This window comes from Zonotrichia leucophrys, chromosome 4, assembly GCF_028769735.1.
Source record: "Zonotrichia leucophrys gambelii isolate GWCS_2022_RI chromosome 4, RI_Zleu_2.0, whole genome shotgun sequence".
NCBI classification, from domain to species: domain Eukaryota; kingdom Metazoa; phylum Chordata; class Aves; order Passeriformes; family Passerellidae; genus Zonotrichia; species Zonotrichia leucophrys.
In genome coordinates this window covers 49510621-49529208 of record NC_088173.1, presented here as the reverse complement: position 1 = coordinate 49529208, position 18588 = coordinate 49510621, and the positions used below count along the sequence as shown (strand labels likewise).

General features: G+C 42.2%; 1 long non-coding RNA gene across 3 annotated transcripts in view; it reads right to left on the bottom strand.

Moving 5' to 3' along the window:
- Positions 1–7186: 7186 nt before the first annotated feature.
- The window catches only part of LOC135446970 (uncharacterized), a 30814-nt gene continuing 19412 nt past the window's right edge, over positions 7187–18588 (bottom strand). For 2 of the 3 annotated variants that reach the window (XR_010439950.1, XR_010439951.1), the window contains 3 exons: positions 14407–14526; positions 12261–12428; positions 7970–9466 (listed from right to left, as the gene is read on the bottom strand). This is a non-coding gene — a long non-coding RNA (uncharacterized LOC135446970). Of the gene's footprint in view, positions 9467–12260; positions 12429–14406; positions 14527–18588 lie in introns of all 3 variants that reach the window. The other variant, XR_010439952.1, reaches the window with a different exon arrangement.

The window sequence follows — 18588 nt, the reverse complement described above, 5'->3', positions numbered from 1 at the left end:
CACTTGGAACTAAATACGTTTAGGTGGTATCACTCTGCCAGGTCCCCCTCCAAACTCCAAAAAGGCTGCCTGACCTGTGGCTTTCAGCACAGAGGGAATGCTATGGGGTTAGTTGCCTTATTTTGTGCCAGGACATTACAGATGATGTACTTGGGCTGGCTGACAGAGGTGGTGGGGCAGAGGAGAGGAGAGCAGCTTTCTGGGGACTGGAGGTTTCCTATTTTTAGCTGTAATTCATTCCACAAATTTGTACATTCTGAATGCATCATCACCAAACAATAAGCAGCCTGCTGTGTGTTTGTTGTTGTAGAGAATCCTTTATTCTGCTTTTGTCAAATGTAGTCAGTGTAATTTAATTTGCTCAGGGAAGGACTGCGCAGCTTAGCTCTCCAGAATCTCTACATCTTTTTCAGCCTCTGAATGGGATCCACTAAAATGCAAAAAAATCACTATGAAGAGGTTTTCTTGGAGGTGTATTTGCTTTCATCTCTCAGCTACTCCCGTTTGAGCACAGCTTTGTGGCTCCTGTGTCAGCTGCCTGACAGAATAAACAGTGTGCTGGGAACATTTACTGCAAAACTCATTGCTGCTTGTGTTTGTTCTGCCATGGTTTAACCAGCAATAGCCAAAGCTAATGGATATAGGGTCAGTTCCAAAAATCGGTTTCTTTCTATGGCTGAAAATTTCATGGTGAAGTTTAATTTTAGGGTTAAACTACTCCTGATTAATGTGGCATTATTGCATTTTCTCTCTTATCATCACATGCTATCTCTGTGTTATTCCAGTGCAATTAATTGCTGACAGGAGACAATTACTACTTTTTGTCTTAGGAATACCTCTAAACACATTCTCCCATTTGGAAATTTGTCCCTAATACTTTTTTTCCTCTCTATACTTAATAAATTAAAAATCATACTAAATCAGAATTAGATTTCATGTTAGCCCATTAAGCAACTCAAAAGTCATGTACTTTGACAAAATCCTAGAGGACTCTAAGAATGTAAAACTTTTTGTGCCATCAAATTTCCAAATTTTAAGTCCGGGAAACTGTTTTCATTATGCTTAATTTGTCCTCAAAACTGAAAGAGAAAAGGCTTGCAAAGAAATTTACAATGTTGAAAAGATATATATATATATATATATATATATATATATATAAAACCACCTTTTGTTTTCTTTCAAATTTAAACAAGATGTATAGCCCACAAGGGTAGCTAGGACATTTCAAACTGACTTGCAATGACAGAATGATTTGGGCAGAGTTTTGTTTGCTGTTTTGTTTCAATATACATTCACTTTCTTTCCAAAATTTTCTGCTAAGCTATCAAACTAAAAATTATTCTTTTTTGTTGTCTGCCCTTAATGTTTTGGTTTTGGAGGGTTTTTTTGCATAGGATCATTTATGCTGCCAATTTCCTTTGTGTGTTTCAGTTTCTCCTCTGTTTTCTTGCTGCTAGACCTCTTGAGTACCTGTCCAGTCAGGTATCACAAACTCACATGAATGCTTTGATAGCAGTCAGAAGCACTGAGAGCAATAATTCTGTTCATTTAAACAGAACATATGATTATAATCTTTGGTATAGTTGCAAGGAGGAAAAAGAAAAGATCAGGATTCACTTGGACACTATCCGAGCCCAGCTGAAATCCTCAGGGGATTTTAGGGTTTAAAGTTACCAGGATGTAAATTTTCTCTGAGCTCTGGCTGAGGAGGGACATGCTCTGTTTCAAGTGCGCACATCCCATGGAATATTCTGAGAGGCTGCTGCTGATATCCAGACATGTGCAATAACAACAGGATGGTCACATTTGTTCCCCTCCCCAGCAGCTCCCTCCTGTGAGATGCCTCCCAGTTAAGCTGCATTCATCACTCTGTTATTTTTAGCCTGGTTTCCAAAGGAAACCCTGCCACGAGACTGTGTTGTCTGTCTGTCTGCTTACCACTGCCTCCATAAAATGGCACCCTTGCCCAGTTTCAACCAAGCTGGACAGCAGGACAGAAGCCTGTGGGATGTAGTAGCTGCCAGCTTCTCAAAACCTGGAGAGGCTGTAGCAGGAGCTGAGCAGCTGCCTGGATTCTGGGCCTGGACACAGAGCATACACACACCAGCACAGCACCACTCACCCTAATGCCAGAATTCTTCAGGGATATAGAGAAGGGATGGGCTATCCAGAGCCATCAGGAGCTGGAAGTTCTCCCCTGAGCTTCCAGAAGAAGTGTAAGAAAGGCATTTGCTAGCAAACAACTTTACAAAATGACACCTTTGTCTGGTGTCATTATTCCTTCACTCAGAGAAAACCCATAAATATGACCCCTGGTCCTACCTTGCTGCTGATGGTGAATTAGGGAAAATGTAACAATGGAGACAAAAAAGGCCAAATTTCCAGCAAGCCTCACCTGCTGCATTCACAGAGGGTACAGCCCAACCACTGGAAGAAGCAGTGGCTTGACTGGGTGGCCAGAAATGAAGTTGACAGGGTAATCAACCCCGGGTGATGACCACTGCTGTGAGTCAGGAATTGCCTTCCTCTCCACCAGCCCATAATTCTGGTGTGCACCAGAACCAGCTCCGTTTGAGCCATCCCCCAGCCTGAAATCAGGGCTCCCAGCCTGACCCAGCACAAGAAGCAACATCAGCACAAAAAACCATTTGCAGTGTCTACAGCTTAAATATCACCAAGCTGGGTAAAACATCTGTTTTGGCCAACACCAACAGACCTGGGAGCACTGCCTGCTTTGGGGCTGTTTGTTTATAGATTTATTTATGCTTTCTTTGTTTCTGTTGGGTTTTTTTTTAATAGCAGTCAAAATCTTCCCATACAGAAGCATGAACTACAACTATATTTAAGCCTTTAAAGCAAAGAGTGGCCAAGCACCTGCAGTTCTCATTAAGAACTGGCTGATGTTCACTCCCTTGGCACCACTGGAATCAAAGCACTGGGAGAAGAGCTCCACTGCTCACTTCACTTCCCAGCTAACCAAGGAGCCAGCAGAACACTGGGAGGGAGGGATGGGAGATACCCACTGTGTAATAGCTAACCAGGATCTTTGTTTTTCCTAAAACAGTCTTTTTGGGTCACCAAGTGTCACCAAGCACTGAGACTGTGAGGTTCACTGACCCCTCTGCAAAATGTAGGGCTCTTTTCCCAAATATTTATCTTTTCAGCTGAAAATGTCTGTGCTTGATCTCTGACTGGAGTAATATTCTTGGAAGAAAAAGCAAAGTACTTTCAGCTGTTTAAAATAACTTTACAAATGATTTTATAAAAAAGCAGTCCTACATAGTTGCATGCACTTTGCAAGGCCAAAAGGGAAAAAAAAAGAAAAAAGAATTAAGTTTGACAACTGGCTCGGGCAAAGCTTTCATGTAGATCTGGTGCCTTTTTTGGACTTGAAATAAAACAAGGACCTGCCAGGGAAAACATGCACCCTGTGCATTCATAGAATAACAGGCTGGTTTGGGTTGGAAAGGACCTTAAAGACCCTCTTGTTCCAGCTCCCTGCCATTGGCAGGGACACCTTCCACTGGAGCAGGTTTCTCAGGGCCCATCCAACTTTCACATGAGGTGGGTCTTCAAAAAGTGCACACGAGTAAAGAGCTAGTGGTGGCACAGACATCAAAAAAAGGATCTGTCATCACAGGTGCTCTTGTCTCATGCCCTCTCTTAGATTTGAGATAAAATGGATTGATGGGGCAGTGCAGGAAATAAATTTACTAAACTTGAGTGAATTGTGTACAAACTGGGAAGATCCAGATTGAAAAATAGTTGTGAAGAAGGTTGTACACATCGTACAACCGTGAAATTACTAAGCCAAACAGGAATTTGAATTTTCTGCATTAAAGAACGTAAAGTATGTTTATAAAAAAGAAGCTGGAAAATTTGGGATTACTTTCTCAGGCCTGAGTTCATATTCCCCTTTTAAACTGAGTGAGGAGATGCCACTCAGTTTAGCAATGGATCCAAACTTAGAAACAGGCTGTACACAACCTGTCTGCCACACCCCAGATGACCATCATCTGTCACACCCTGTGCAGCCTGCTCTCTGTGTTCCATATCACTTCAACAAAGGCACAGAAACACGTTATTTTTGAAGGTAAGGGTGGTGTGAGGAAGAGAACAAAAGAAGGAAACCTGAATAGGGATAGTGCATTAAGAAAAGAAAAACCACTCTAAAAAAGAGAGATGTTGTAATATGCTGGAAAGCAGTGATTGTCCTTAAAGTCCTTTCCTCCTCCCTCTGGAATCTGGAATTTACACTGTGAAATTGCTACTGAAATGACTGCAAGGAATTCCTGAAATCTCCACATAAAACTTGTTTTCAAGGTCCTGGATCTTGTGCTCATTAAAAGTGCAAAGATGTGAAAAACTTCTGTTCTTTTAATTTATGCGCTTGTGCCAAGAAGCTTTTGTGAAATACTCACAGGAGGACTTTTTCTACAGTTTTTCTCTCCAGATATTAAAAAAAAAAATTAAAATAAATATCCCTGTTAATTGCATTTATGGCATTGTTCCTTTAACTGGAAGGGAAGAGGGTGAGATGACCCTACCTGGTGACAGCTCTGGCCCAGCACAGCTGACAAGTGTGGTGTGAGGAGGTGGGCAAAGCAAACCTTCACTTTTTCATTGAAAGAACTGCTATAATTTGATTGTTATTCTTATTTTTCTGCTCAAGGCCTTATGCTTTCTCAGTGTCATACTGATGAAATGGAAAAACCCAAGAGCAGATTTTGTCCAGTGGTGGAGGTGGGGTAAAATTCCTGACTGCTATCACAGGAAAGGTTGTTATTCTCATTAAATCATCCTCTCTGCAATATCATGCCGTGTTTGTGGGCTGCTTCAACTGTTTCCTTGGCAAATGCTCAAGTTAATATAAGCAATCATATTGTTCTAAGGTCATCCAGGAAACCAACAGCCTCCCTTTCCTCCTGACCCTCTCACCAGCTTCCTGCCATTCCTGTGCACTTCTAATGCACTGGCCTGATTCAGCCTTGGGGAAATGAGCTGCTCAGGAGCTCCTGCTGCAGAGAATCCCTAAGAAATAAAAACTTTTCCTGAAGCTTCCCCCTCGAATGCAGCGTGCTTCCTGACCACAGCCAAACTCCTCCAGTGCTCAGGGCCAGGATGGGACCCTTACTTGACCCTGATGGGACAGCAGCACTCAGGAATTTGCTCCCTAGGAGCCTTTTTGCTACAGCCACAACTGCACCTTTGTGTTCCTCTGAGTCCAGGGAAGAAGAGGGCTGAGCAGGTAAGAGGGGAACCTGCTGGACAACAGCAGGGAAGGTGATCCATGCTTTTGTGATCTTCCACCACCTGCCCTTCCCATCTATCAGGAGCCTCTGCACAGAAGAGACAAGAGAAAATTCTTTAAACTGAAAGAGGGCAGGGTTAGATCAGATGCTAGGAAGAGATCCTTCCCTGTGAGGGTGGTGAGGCCCTGGCACAGGATTCCCAGAGAAGCTGTGGAAGCCCCAACCCTGGCAGTGTTCAAGGCTCTGGGCAACCTGGGATAATAGAAGGTGTCCCTGCCCATGGCAGAGGGGTTGAAACAAGATGATCCTTTTGGTCCTTTCCAACCCAAACCATTCTGTGACTCTGTGGCTGGATGGAGACTGGTCAGCGACAGTTCCCTGGGACATTGTGTCTCACCTTTCCAAGACAAAGCAGAACCTGCTAACAACACCCCAAATCTGGGCATTACAGAGAAGGCTGCACAGGGTGTCTGCCCTTCTAAGGGCTGCTGTGAAACAGAAGGGGGTGAGAAGGGGCCAGGTGGTGACAGGGGCAGCAGGACCCAGACCTGTCAGGGGGGTGTTTGTGGGGGCTGTGGGCAGCACAGACCTGTGCTGGCTTTGGGTGGGCCCTGGCAAACCCTTGGAAAGGCGCTGATGTTCACGCTGTCTGCAGGGACAGGATGACAAGGAGCCAAGCCTGAGGCTGGCAGCCTGCTCACCTTGTTGGGCTGTCCAAGCCACAGGGAATGGTGTTGGTTAAACAAACACCCTGCTGGAGCAGCTGCAGGCATGTCGAGTGCCTGTGCTGGTGGGAGCAGCTCCAGAGGATAAACAGGGGAGAGGAGAGCCACTGGCATGTGAAGGGCTTGCTAGGAATGGGCCCACGGACATGAAACCACAGCCAGACAAAGGGAGGGGGAATTTCCACAGAGCACTTGAAGATCTTATAAAATGTTCATTAAATTAGGTTTGCAGCCATTGTCAGCACTTGAATTATATGGAACAAATGCAATTGAAAAACTACCTTTTGCTTTCATGTGAAATGGTAACTGCACATCAAACGTTTTCATCTCCTCCAATGATAAATATGTGGAAATCTGTAGGACTATTTATATAAAAGCTTCCAAAAGATATGTTATCTCTGCAATTTACCCCCACTCCTTCCCCAGGGGATTTTTCTTTCATGTCTCCTTGCACAGTCTACATTTATTTACTGGTGAATATCACTTCAAATGAATTTAGTAGCAGGGATGTTTATAGAAATAGCACACTTTCAATGACTTGTGGAGAATACTTACAAAGTGAATGTTGTAAAACACAAGTGTGTTTACATTAGAAAACCAATAACAGACTGGTTAACAGGCAGTCAAGGCGTGGAAGAAAACAAGAGACCTGTTCATCAACTCCAAACCAGCCTACAGTCTTGAATATCAAAATGCTCTTGTGGTGGTTCTACCTCTTTTGTGACAAACCTCTTTCCAAGTAAGCTTTAGACCAGGAATTTTTCACTAAAACTATTCAGAGGATCACATGTACAATAATTTTAACAGTAATTTGAAAATACATTTTTCTGGATGATAGGAAATGAAGCAAACCTGTTCCAATAAGCAATTTGCAATAAATTATTCAATCACCTCTAATCAAAAGTGCATAGCATGAAGGCAAGTAGAGAAAAACATCCCTAAGCAGCACTTGATCTATTATAGTTTTGAAAGGAACCATGTGTGACCAATGAATGAAATGAACTTTCCCAGAAACCCTGGTACATTCTTGTTTTGTTTTGGAGAATGATAATTTAGACATCAATTTATTTGACAAGAAGCATTCACTTCCAGGTCAACCAGCTGCTTGACAGTTAGAAAAAAAGAAATTATGTGCTGAATCTGGGGCCAGATTCTCCTCTATGTACAACAGAATGGCAGAACCAGAGAATGGTTGGGTTAGAAGGCGCCTTAAAGATCATTTAGCAGCAATCCCAGCTGTGGGCAAGGACACCTTCCACTAGACCAGGTTGCTCAGGGTCCCATCCAACCTGGTCCTGAATCAAGTACTAATCAGTTTTACTTGAAATGTGCCTAATTCTGCATGGATAAAACCACTTTACTTCCAGCTATTAAAAAATCTGGTGGCCAAACTGAGGCAAAATGAAATGCTCACTGTAAAGGAAAAGTTGCCATAAATACAAATAAACGTCCACAGTTTCTGGGCAAATTAGAAGTAAAATCCTTATGCTGAGAGGAAAAGATGTGGTCTGCAATGAGCTGAGGAATTCTCCTAAAGCCACCAAAATGGGAACATTTCCAGTGTGGTACAGATGATCAGTATGGATGGATTCAACAGAGGAACCCTGCTCTGAGCATGCAGACAGACACAGCTGATTTATTTTGAAGCCAAGTAACACCCTCCTTCCTTTCTGCTCACCATAGCATTGGCAAAGCTGGCTTTTGTTCCCTGCCCTCATTTCAATTCCCTCAGGCCAAAAGGAAATCAAAGTTTGACCGAGGAAGAGACAGCAAGCAGCAGGAGGAGGTGCAGATCAGTAAACGTAGGCTCAGGGTACCCAAATACTCAGGTCAGAGCCAGAGTGCAGGTCAGAATTACAAGAAGGGCATGGAAAAATCCATGTTTTCATGCAAAAAAGGGAAAATTATCAGCACATCCCTCTCTCTAATTTATCAGACCTGAGCCACTACTACAGCATTGAGAGCAGCTCTGAGTGTGCCATGTGTGTCAGGACTCCTGAAGCTCCTGGAAAGCCACGGGGGTGTTGGTGTCCAGTCAGTCTAAACAAATACACTGAAATGGTGATTTTTTTAAAGCACAACAAACTCATAACTAAAAGGTACCATTCAGAAATACAGCAGCATTTCTTCCTTATTTTTTAATCACGGACAAGTAAATGAGCACCTTCTGATCTGTTCTAGCCAGCAGACAAACCATTCTGTAAAGGCTTAACAACATTTTCCAGTCTTCCCAGTGCCTTGCCAATTTCAGCAAGGCCATGAAAGCAAAGAACCATCCAGCCATCATCCTGCTTTTAATTATGGGAAAAACAAGTCCCAGCACCTAGCCAAATGCCAGGTAAAAATTCCACTTCTAGAGCCTTGCAGAAACGGCAGAGACAGCTGAATAATGTCTAGGGGGAGGCCCTGGACTGGTGGTTTCACTGGTGCACAGACTTCCTCCCTGCTGTCATTCCAGTACACTACCCCAAGCCAAAGCAGGCTAAATTGAACTGAAAAAGAGTCCCCTGGATTCATGACATTCCCTTTTCCAAACCTAAACCAGAGTCGTGTAGTATTCCAGCCTAGTTTCTAAGATGATGAATTACATTCTTCAGAACTTTGCTACATAATTATGGACACCTTTTAGGAAACCAGATATCCTTGTGAGTCTGGATTAAACTACTTGCAGAATGTTTACACAGAGTACAGTTATCTTCTCCTATTGTTAAACACAAGTGAAGTAGACATTGCTAACATAAAAAACAGAAAAAACCTACTCATTTTCAAGGAATGTGTGAATCTTCAAGAGTTCTGAAGAGCCAAGAGAAATGCAGACATTTAAAAGAGTAGAACTAAGAAGTGAAAACAGCATTGCCAAAAGTATCCCTGTTTTGTTGGCACAGTCCATGCAAATGAGAACACTGCATCCTTGTTTCTTCCAGGCAAAACCCCCTTCATGCTAGATGAAAGGAATTTCTAAATTACAGCTATAAGTTTTTAACAAGAGTTCACAAGGTTTCCTTCCTTAAGTACTGTTTAGATAAGGTGCTTTAAAACAGAAATTCACCCTTCCTCAGGTTCAAACAGGATCGTGGCTTCCTGTCATTCCAAATATCTCTGCAGCTCTGTCTTGCTTGTTCCCAGCAGCGAGGATTCACCACCAACCATCATAGGAACACCTCACACCTTCCAGCTGTAGCATTTCCTTGGATGGGGAGGCAGGTGGGGTGAAGAAAATCAGTGGGAAGAACATCCACGCAAGGCCATTTGGACAGCAAGTCATGTTCTCCCTGACATTTGTTGCTGTACCAGTATGCTTGGCCAATTATCTGCTGGAAATTAATTGCCCCACAGTGTGATTTTACCCAAATTACCCCTACAGAGAGCCAGGAAAGAAAGCTGTGGAAAGGCCATTGAGTTCTCACATCCTGCCAGGATGAGAAGAGTTGTAGGTTGTTCATCCACCTCTCCATCTCTCTCTGTTTCTGAGTCGTAATTTTGCCTCACCTGAGCGGGGAGAGAATGATGGAGCGTCAAGGTCCAAATAGAAAAGGTCCAAATATAAAAAGGTTCTCCCTTTAGGGTGAGAGGTGGGGGGGATGAGGTTTGCTGGAAAGCTGCTCACATTTCATTCGAGTAATCCTGTCTGCTTCCAAGCAGATTTCAGAAAAATATCAGTGTTCTGCTGAATAGCTTTAATGGGATTACCTTTAAGGCTTCTCTAATAAGTGGTGTTATTAAGTTGCCTGGCTCATATGGAGAATTATGCATAACCACTGGCACTCCCCCTTTTTCCCTGGTTTTGTTACAAATTGGAATTAGTGTCTACTTGGTGTTGGGTTTCGTGTTTTAAAGAGGATTGGGTTAGGGGAAAATCTTTTAGGTAAAGCCCTTTTTAAAATTTTGCCCATATTAAAAAAATCCCCTTCTTTCAGCCTATGAAATGTGTCCTAAAAGGGATTAGAGATGCTGTTCAGTACAAATCTGCCAGGAAGTCCAAATCAAGATTTTGCAGATCAAACAACGGATGCAAATGATTTCAAAGGCCTAAGATTTTGCAGGAAAAAAATTGTCTCATATTTCCAAAGCCAGTCTGAAAGCTCAGTGGGAATTAAAAGAAGTGGGAAAAGCCTGAAATGATGTAATTCTTTCAGCATTGACCAGAATGTTTTGAACTTGATGGAAATTCTCTCTAAAGTGAATGAAAAAAAAAAAAGTATTAAATTCAAGCAATTCTTGGTCCAATCCCTTGAACAAATGATAAAAAAGGTGGTATCCTTAGACAAAAGTAAACTAAGAAAACATGAATGAAGAATTGTTAAAACACAAGAAAGATTCACTCCCATGAAGACAACCTAAAGAAATTATATAAAACCCCAGAGCTACTGTATCCAGACAATTTAGTGAAGGAAATCCCCCAGGGAATGACACTGAAAGGGCTTGTGCTCCTGCAGAAGTAAAGGTGATCACCAGGAAGGTGTATGGGTACAGCTGGTACTATTGACACCTTAAACATCTGTCTCAATTTCCTGTGACAGGAGAAAAAGGGGCCCTAACTCCAGTACAGTGGTTGCCAGCAAGTCTTGGTGCAAGGAAATTTGTTTTCCCTCTTTTCTGGCTTGATCCTCCTTCACCCTCTGTTGGCAGCAGAACCTCTTGTTGACTCTAAAAGGTGTCTCTACTCTGAATAGTTCCCTGTAGTTGAAGAAGTCAGAGCTTCAGATAAACTTTTTTAAATTCAGTTTCAATCACTATTATATATATATATCACTATGTACATCTCTATCTATCTATCTATATATATATATATATCTTTTTATTGCCGTAGAAAAAACAGGGAATGCTGATTTTTCTTTGGAGTTTCCATCTTGATATGTGGGATATCAAGATGAAGTTGGAACTTCAAGTGGGAGAATGCTAATGCAGCACAAGGAACCTGCGTGGGCTTTGTTTTTCACATGGGAAAAAGCAGAGATGAGCTTCAGAGCTGCAGTAAAAGCAATTGAGCAATTGCCAAGATTTGTAGTCATGATCTCAGGATTTCACTCACTTGAGCAAATACCCTTGAAACTCCCATTATGGTTTGTGAATCAGCAGCTGCCTTACTTTCTTAGAGATATCATCACTACAAATAAAAGTGTTGAATCCCCAGGGAGATCAGAAAGGTTCTGGTGTCTATTTTCAGGGATTTTTTATTTTCTGGGCTGTGTACAGGAGTCCAGCTCTATTTCTTGGAATTGGAAAAAAGCACCTTGGGCTTTGCTTGACCAACCAGCCTCCTGTTTTCTCAATATACACCTCACCTTTCCTAACTACCTGGTAGGAGGACGAGGAGGAGTTCAAAACAGAAGAAACCACACTCTGGCAGCCCTATAGCACTGCTCAGCATTTTCAGCTGTGAGGAATTTCTTTGCTGTAAGTGGAATTCCTCATGCAGAAAGGCGTTCTTCAGGATGTGCGGTGCCATAAAAATCTCACCCTTCCTATATCTGCTGCCATTTGAAACATCCTGTGCATTATAAGCTCAAAGAAGCCAGTAATAAAAGAAAATGTGCTCTGAAGCCCAATGATTCTGAGGCTTCAGGACACATTTAGGCTGCTTCACCTCTTCACACAGCATAAGGTGAAATCATTCTTTTTCCAGTTGCACTGGAAAATCTGTTCATGCCCAGGATTTCTGTGTTTTCCTAGTGGCTCCCAACAGACATTACCAAACCAGCATCACTGCTGAGTTTCCAGGCAAAGATATGAGGCCCTGAAGTAAAATGGGGGTGCTCAAGAGAAGTGCTTTTGTTGGGATGACTCCTTTCAAAACAGCATTATTGCTATATTTGACCGATCAAAGAACTGTTATACATGATTCATTTTTCACTAACTTCCAAATACATATATTTAAACAAACAAATAGTAGAGAAGCCTGAAAAATAGAAACAAATGAGTAAAATTTTCATAAGCACCTAAGGAACCTAGGTCCTAAGGAGCTACACTCTGCTTTAAAAAATGATTTATGCATTGTGACTGCACTAAAAACTATCTTCAACAATTTTAGGCTTGTGATTCAAACAAATTTTTACCAGTTGACCTGTGTTTCTAAATGGATGGTAAAAGCACTGAATCATTTCTGAAAGCACTTCAACTTTTTCACTCAGTGATCTAAGTATATTTAAAGACACAAAGTTTTATACATCTCTGATATTTATAACGGCCTTTATTCCACACACTGCCATAGACAGAACATTCTAATTGTTCATTTTTGGGGGGCATGATGGGAGTCTTGGTGGAAGAAAAAGATTGCACTTACTCTCAGAGGTAAAGGGACAACATTTTTATATTTGGCAACGCTTTCTCCCAAGGGGAAGATCAAGACAAACTGGACACAAACACTGTGACAAATGATGGTTAGCAGGACCATCCCAATATCTGATCGAGTTTAGGATGCTCTGATGACCTTTCCCGTTCTTTTTTTTTCCTGTGAGAAGGGTGGAAAGTCAAAAGTATGAGTAATAGAAGTCTAAGTCTAGTCCTTTTTTAGACATGCTAAAAACTTCCCTCTCTGTCCCTCACAACCCGTTTACATTCCTAATCTTCATGTGGTGCCTATTAGCTGAGCATAAATATGGAATGTTAAGCCTCTGTGTATCCCAGGCTATCTGCAGCCTCAAAGGATTCAGGAAAAATTAAACAAGAGAGTAAGTTGGCTTCCAGAAATAACAGACCTTTAACAAACACATGAAGTATTTATAGAACATGTAAAGAACAAAGGAAACACAGCATTTCCTCCCAGCCCATCAGTGTTTCATGAATGCTATTCCCATTCCATGTCACTACTCTGAGGAAAGGCACCACAGCTAATACACCTAATAAACTCCCCTGGACCAACCTGATTTTTGTCACAAATACATACTTGAGTGATATATGCATTTCAAGATTTAATTCTTTTGTAAATAAAGTCATGCTTTTGTAAAAGGAATCATAGTAAGCCTTTGGGCTGCAGAGGGGATGGTTACTTGTACACCTGCAAGACCTGCAGTGGGAAAGCAACTGCAAATCACATTTTTTGGCCACATGATGTTAATTGAACATGCAGAGTATCTGGTGCTACAATGCCAAATACTGGGGTAGTGTAAACTACAGGGGGAAAAAAAATACATACATGACCCATGTCTCATTCAGACATCTTGGGCCAAAGAGAATCTATGCAATTAATGGAGGGTAAAATATTGTGGGGACATTCTAGCATCAAAACAATAGATTGGTGCGTGTGTGTGATTTCAATTTCAGTCAATTTTAAAATGGGATATTACAACATAGCAGGCCCTTTGGAGAAAGTTTAGGTGTACAGCTGCAAGAAAAAAAGGATGGTTAGGAATCAGGGGCCTGACCTGATTGGAATGTCCGCTGTCAAAAATTTAGCAGTCTTCAAAATTATTTTGAGGGTTTTTTCAAGGAAAAAAATAGAACAAGAAAAAGCCATGGCATCTACAAATGTTCACTCTTTTGATTAGATAAAATTAAAAACCAGGGCAATAGAAAGTCTTGGACCCTCAGACTGAGTTTGTCAAGCAGAGACTCTTGACTGAAGAAGCTGGAGCTAATGGGCTTCTACTAGTGCTCTGCGCTGATCCATCTCCAATTCCACATTTAATTGTGGCTGTTCAAAGCTTAAGCCTAACACCAGAGATTTCTTAAAATCCCCAATCTCAAAAAAAAAAAAAAAAATGCCTAGAAAGGAAACAAAGGAAGAAGACTGAAGCCAAAAGCTGACCTGCACTGAAAAGTTTGAGCTTCTTTTTAAGGTATCTAAAAATGAGTATGGAAAAAATTACAACTAACAACTATTTGACTTTTTCATGCAAGTCAAAGATCATATACACACATACTTATGAATCTCTCTTGCCTATGCTAATGGAAATCTTTAGAGAACTTTAATTTAGCTGCTGTTAACAATCCTGCTACAATTGAGTCAAGTGCAAAGTGCCTTGTAAATAATAGAGCTGTTTATAACCTAAAGGGCAAATCCAAGTCCTGTTTAATTTCCTTACTGTTGGTCATAAACCAGTCATTTCCAGAATAGAAGTGTGATGTGCAAACATAGCAAAGCTCTCCCTTTTATCATCCTGTCAGAGCAAACCCATCCTCTTTTCCAGCTTTGCTACCATCTTTGGAAGTGAGAGAAAATTCCATCTCTAACAATGCAGAGGAACTCCAGACAATCCAGAGCTCCCTGGGCTTAACAAGCAGCCTCAGATTTTCCACCTGATTTGGTTTAGGCTGTTTTGGCATTGCAGTGGTTTCTCATGGCAGAGCCTTTGCTAATTGCAGAGGGAGCACGGCAGCACCGCGGCTGGTGGCACCGGAGCTCTGCTGGCACCCGGAGCAGGAGAACCCAAGGGACACAAGGCAACGCTGTCTTGGTTGAGCTGGCTGAAAATAAGTGGCTTGCACACCTTCCCAGAGATCCAAGCCTAGCTGGGAAGGATTCATGCCCATGGAAAGGGGCCAGGTTTGCTGGATGGATGCATGAGGCCGTTGCAATGAGCTCAGGAGCTGCACGGTGAAAATGTGCTCTGGAAAACAGAGATATGGGTGGAAATGCTTTGGTACCAGTTTAGCTCTGAGAGACCATGGAATATTCAGGATGTTTGATAGTATAATGTCACTTTTTGTGGGGTTTTTATAGACAGGCTTAGCACAAGTCTAGAAAACAAATACTAAAGTAGAAAATAGAGCAGGAGATGAGCCTTCTTTACTGGGAATGTGTCCTGCAAACAAACTTCAGACAACTAATAGAAATCTTGTTAAAAAAACTAGTGAAAATTTTTTGGCCAGATTAGGGCTGTGGATGATTTCTGTATCTAAAATAAACCTATTTACATCATCTGGCTCTCTGGTTGTTAAGGGTTCTTAAAATACTTCACCCATTTGCCAATTTATCAGTCATCATTTATGAGAGCCAAATTTGTAACATTTTTTTAGCTCAAGGAACTGATTTTCTTTCTCACTGGAGACATTGCTGATCTACCTGGGATTAGATCTGAAACCAGTGCTTTCTAGCAGCCTGAAGGAATGCAAAACATTAAAATAATTATGAAGGTTTGGTTAAAGATTACAAAGTTAATTTGAAATCCCTTTCATTCCCAAGGTAAACTTTCAGAAGTATTTCTGGAGGGAGGATCATCATCTTACCCTTTTGTTATGATCTTCCTTTGCAGGAATACTTAAGCTTAAATGGACTGCATTAAGAACAGTTTTTCAGTTTTTCAAAATACTTTAACAGTTTGCCATATAGAGAAGCAGGCTGGAAAGAAAATTATCTGTAGGAGATAAAAAATAACTTTCAGGTCTTGTTTTCCACGTTGCACGTGAGTAAACTGTATCTAGGTACTCCATGTGATCCCCCTGCCAGGTTGGCCGTGAAGGTTACTTAATCACTGATGGTACTGAAAAATAGAAAATGTAGTGAGAAAGAAAAATGGCCTGTAAAAAGAAGCTGGAATTAACTGCAGAAGTGTGTACTTCAAAGTTTACCTCAGCAGAAAAGGCTGTGGGTAATTTGTTATTAATAGGGTTTTTGCATGTAGTTCGTGCTTTCACAGTGACAGAAGGTATCCCTCTCTTTCTTGGAAATATGTTTTATTTCTAGAACTTCCAAACTGCCTGGACAACAGCATGTGTCAGGGTGGAAATGCATGGAATCACAGAACGATTTGAGTTGGAAGGGACCTTAAAGGGAGCCAACAAAGTGCAACAACTGCCCTTTCTCATTCCTAAGTCTCATATACACCCTTGTTCTCCAGGAGGAGGAACTATCAATGCAACAGGCTAAAATACCTATTGTTGAATAGCACACAATGTTCATCTGAGTGCCTGTATTGATGCCTTTGAAGGGATTAAAAAAAACCCAAAGAAACCAGACCACAAAAAATTGTGGATGAGAATTACATTTAGTACATCCAATATGTGATGCACTTCTTTCTGTGCAATGCTCTGCAGATGTCTGCTGGTAATGCAGGTTAAATACAAATTAGGAACATCGTGGCTGTTTACTCCTTGTGCTCAAGCCATTTGTAAATTATGTACAGTACAACTGTGCTGGATAAAATCCTGACCCCTGCAAGCCTGGCAGCTGAGCGTCGATAGAGGTTCATCACCCAGCCCCTGTTAATTCATGAAAGCAGCCTGAAATGTGTTTGAATAAAACCCTGGGCTCTGCAGAGACATTTATATCACCTCAGTGGATGTGAGAAGAGTGACAGGAGCAGTAACAGCAAAGCCAAACAACATGCATCAGTGTTTGACAGCCCCTCTGTCAGCTCAGGTCACACACGCAGCACGGGTTCAGGCAGTATTTCAGAGGAATGGTGCCTGGCAGCCCTGGCTCCCTTCTGTCGAGACCCATTGGTGGCAGAGACTCCAGACACAGAGACAGAGCCCACGGCCACCAAAGGTGCAGCTGGTGACCCCCTGTCACTGGCTGGGCTCAGACACTGCTCTGGGTCCTCTCCCAGGCAGGAACAGCAGCAGCTTGCTTTGTGCTCTGGGAAACTCTGGGCACAGAATGGTTTGGGTTGGAAAGAACCTTAAAAATCCTCTAGTTCCAAACCCCCTGCCATGGGCAGGGGCACCTTCCTCTAGTTCAGGTTGCCCCAATCCCCATGGACACTTCCACTACCCCCACAGTAAAGAATTTCTTCTCAATATCCAATCTGAACCTCCTCTCTTTCAGGTCAAAGCCATTCCTCCTTGTCCTGTCACCAGGATGCTGCCTGCCTTTTTAAAACATGCAGAGTTGTTTGTGGTTCTTAAGCAGCTACTCCAAGGCACTAAGGTAGCAGCATCCCTTCAGGATGTCTAAAAGCAGAGTGATTAGAAGGAGCAATCACATCCCAGAGTTTGCAGAAGGGCTGATGTCTTGAACTGAGTGAGCTGTGCTGGAGAAACTTAGAAATAGGCTATAATAATGTTTTATACTGTACTTATTTTTATGATCCCTTCATAGCATATTGGAAGCAGCTGTGACATTTTTGAACACAGGGAAAATGTGATGGACCTATTTATTAAAGGGGGTTAAGAGCCCCAGGTGGTCTGGAGATTTAAAGACCAGGAAATACCAGAGACAAATGAGAAAACAGGGTGATCCAAGCCATACCAGTTGAAATAGATTTTGGTGATAAAGCACAGTTAGATATCTTACAATCTGAGATGGATATGTCATGGCAGGGGCAGCATTACTGAACAGTTTTAAGGATGATAATTGCACAGTCCTCTTTCATGTGCCCTCACCACACAGATTCACCCAGTCCTACATGCTGCTGGAAAGCCTGCAATTTTTAAAAATTACAGAAATGCCCAGGATTTTTATACCCCACAGTTATAAAGTCACAATAATTCAGAGATTTCGTGTGAGAACGTTTCCTTGCCTGAAATTGAACCCTGCAGTGTCTCAGCACATTCAGATCAGCACAAAATCATGGGGCCAGGTTCTGCCTTTGCAGAAAGCGAGGATGTTGATGCTTAATACAGAAAATCAGGCTTTCCTCTTTCTATCAATCATATTCAATGGGAAACATGCATAGCAGTGAGAGGCTTTAAAAATGTGTTTTAGTCCATCCTGCATCTGTAGCTCATCTTGTTCTGGAAGCCTATGGTCCTTGCCACATTACTGGACTTTATCCAGCCTGATAACACAATTCCATCATTTTAACTTATTACTCAGAAAACTGTCTAGCAAGACAGCTGTGAATGCCTGCAGAGTACTTACAGATAATCTCCGCATATTTGGGTTTAAACAAAGCTGAGTGAAAACTGCTGCAAACCCTGCAGATATTAGCTGGTTTCAGAGCTGGTTTTGCAGTGCCAGTGCTGAATTTTATGCTGTTTAGTCTCCACGAAGCTCAGCCAAGGGTTGTGGGTCAGCACCAAGAGAAGGACAAGTGTCTGGCCAAACTGAAGGCACTGGGAGTGCTGCCACTGACTTCAACAGGGCCGTGGTTCCACTGCAAATATCTTCCCTGCCTACACACTGCCGGCGATGCTTCATTCCCAGGCTGTAGCCTGCCTCGAGGGGAGATCTCCTTGTTTGTTTGCAAACAGGCTCAGAGCAGCATCACCTACACAAGTTTCATTAAGTGGGTCAGCAGCAGCCGCTAGCACTCCCACGTGCACTGGGTACCAGTGCAAGGTGACGCTACTGGGAATGCCCAGCTGGTTACTCATGTTCCTGCTCCCTGGAGACAGCAATTCCTGGTTTGCAGCTGGCAAACAAAACCTTGCTACAGAGTGCAGTGAGCCTGCTCAAAAGGCAGGATATCCATCTGACCAGGAACACACAGGTTTTGTGTTCTAGTCAGGATGAGAAGCAGAGTACCTGAAATCGCAAATGGCTGACTTCTGAAATCCTGGGAGAAAATCCCCATCTTGCAAACAAAGACAACAGCCCAAGAGTGGTGAGGGACACTATAAGAGCTATGTGCTTTTGTTAGTCAGACTTAGAAACCTTCTGTTTGCATGAACATAAAAACACAGGTGTTTCCCATTTTTCGCCATTCAGTACTGAGATAAGAAAAATTTTATCACAACCTCTGGCAAGAAAAAAAAACCAAGGAAATTTTCCTAATTGCTCCATAGAG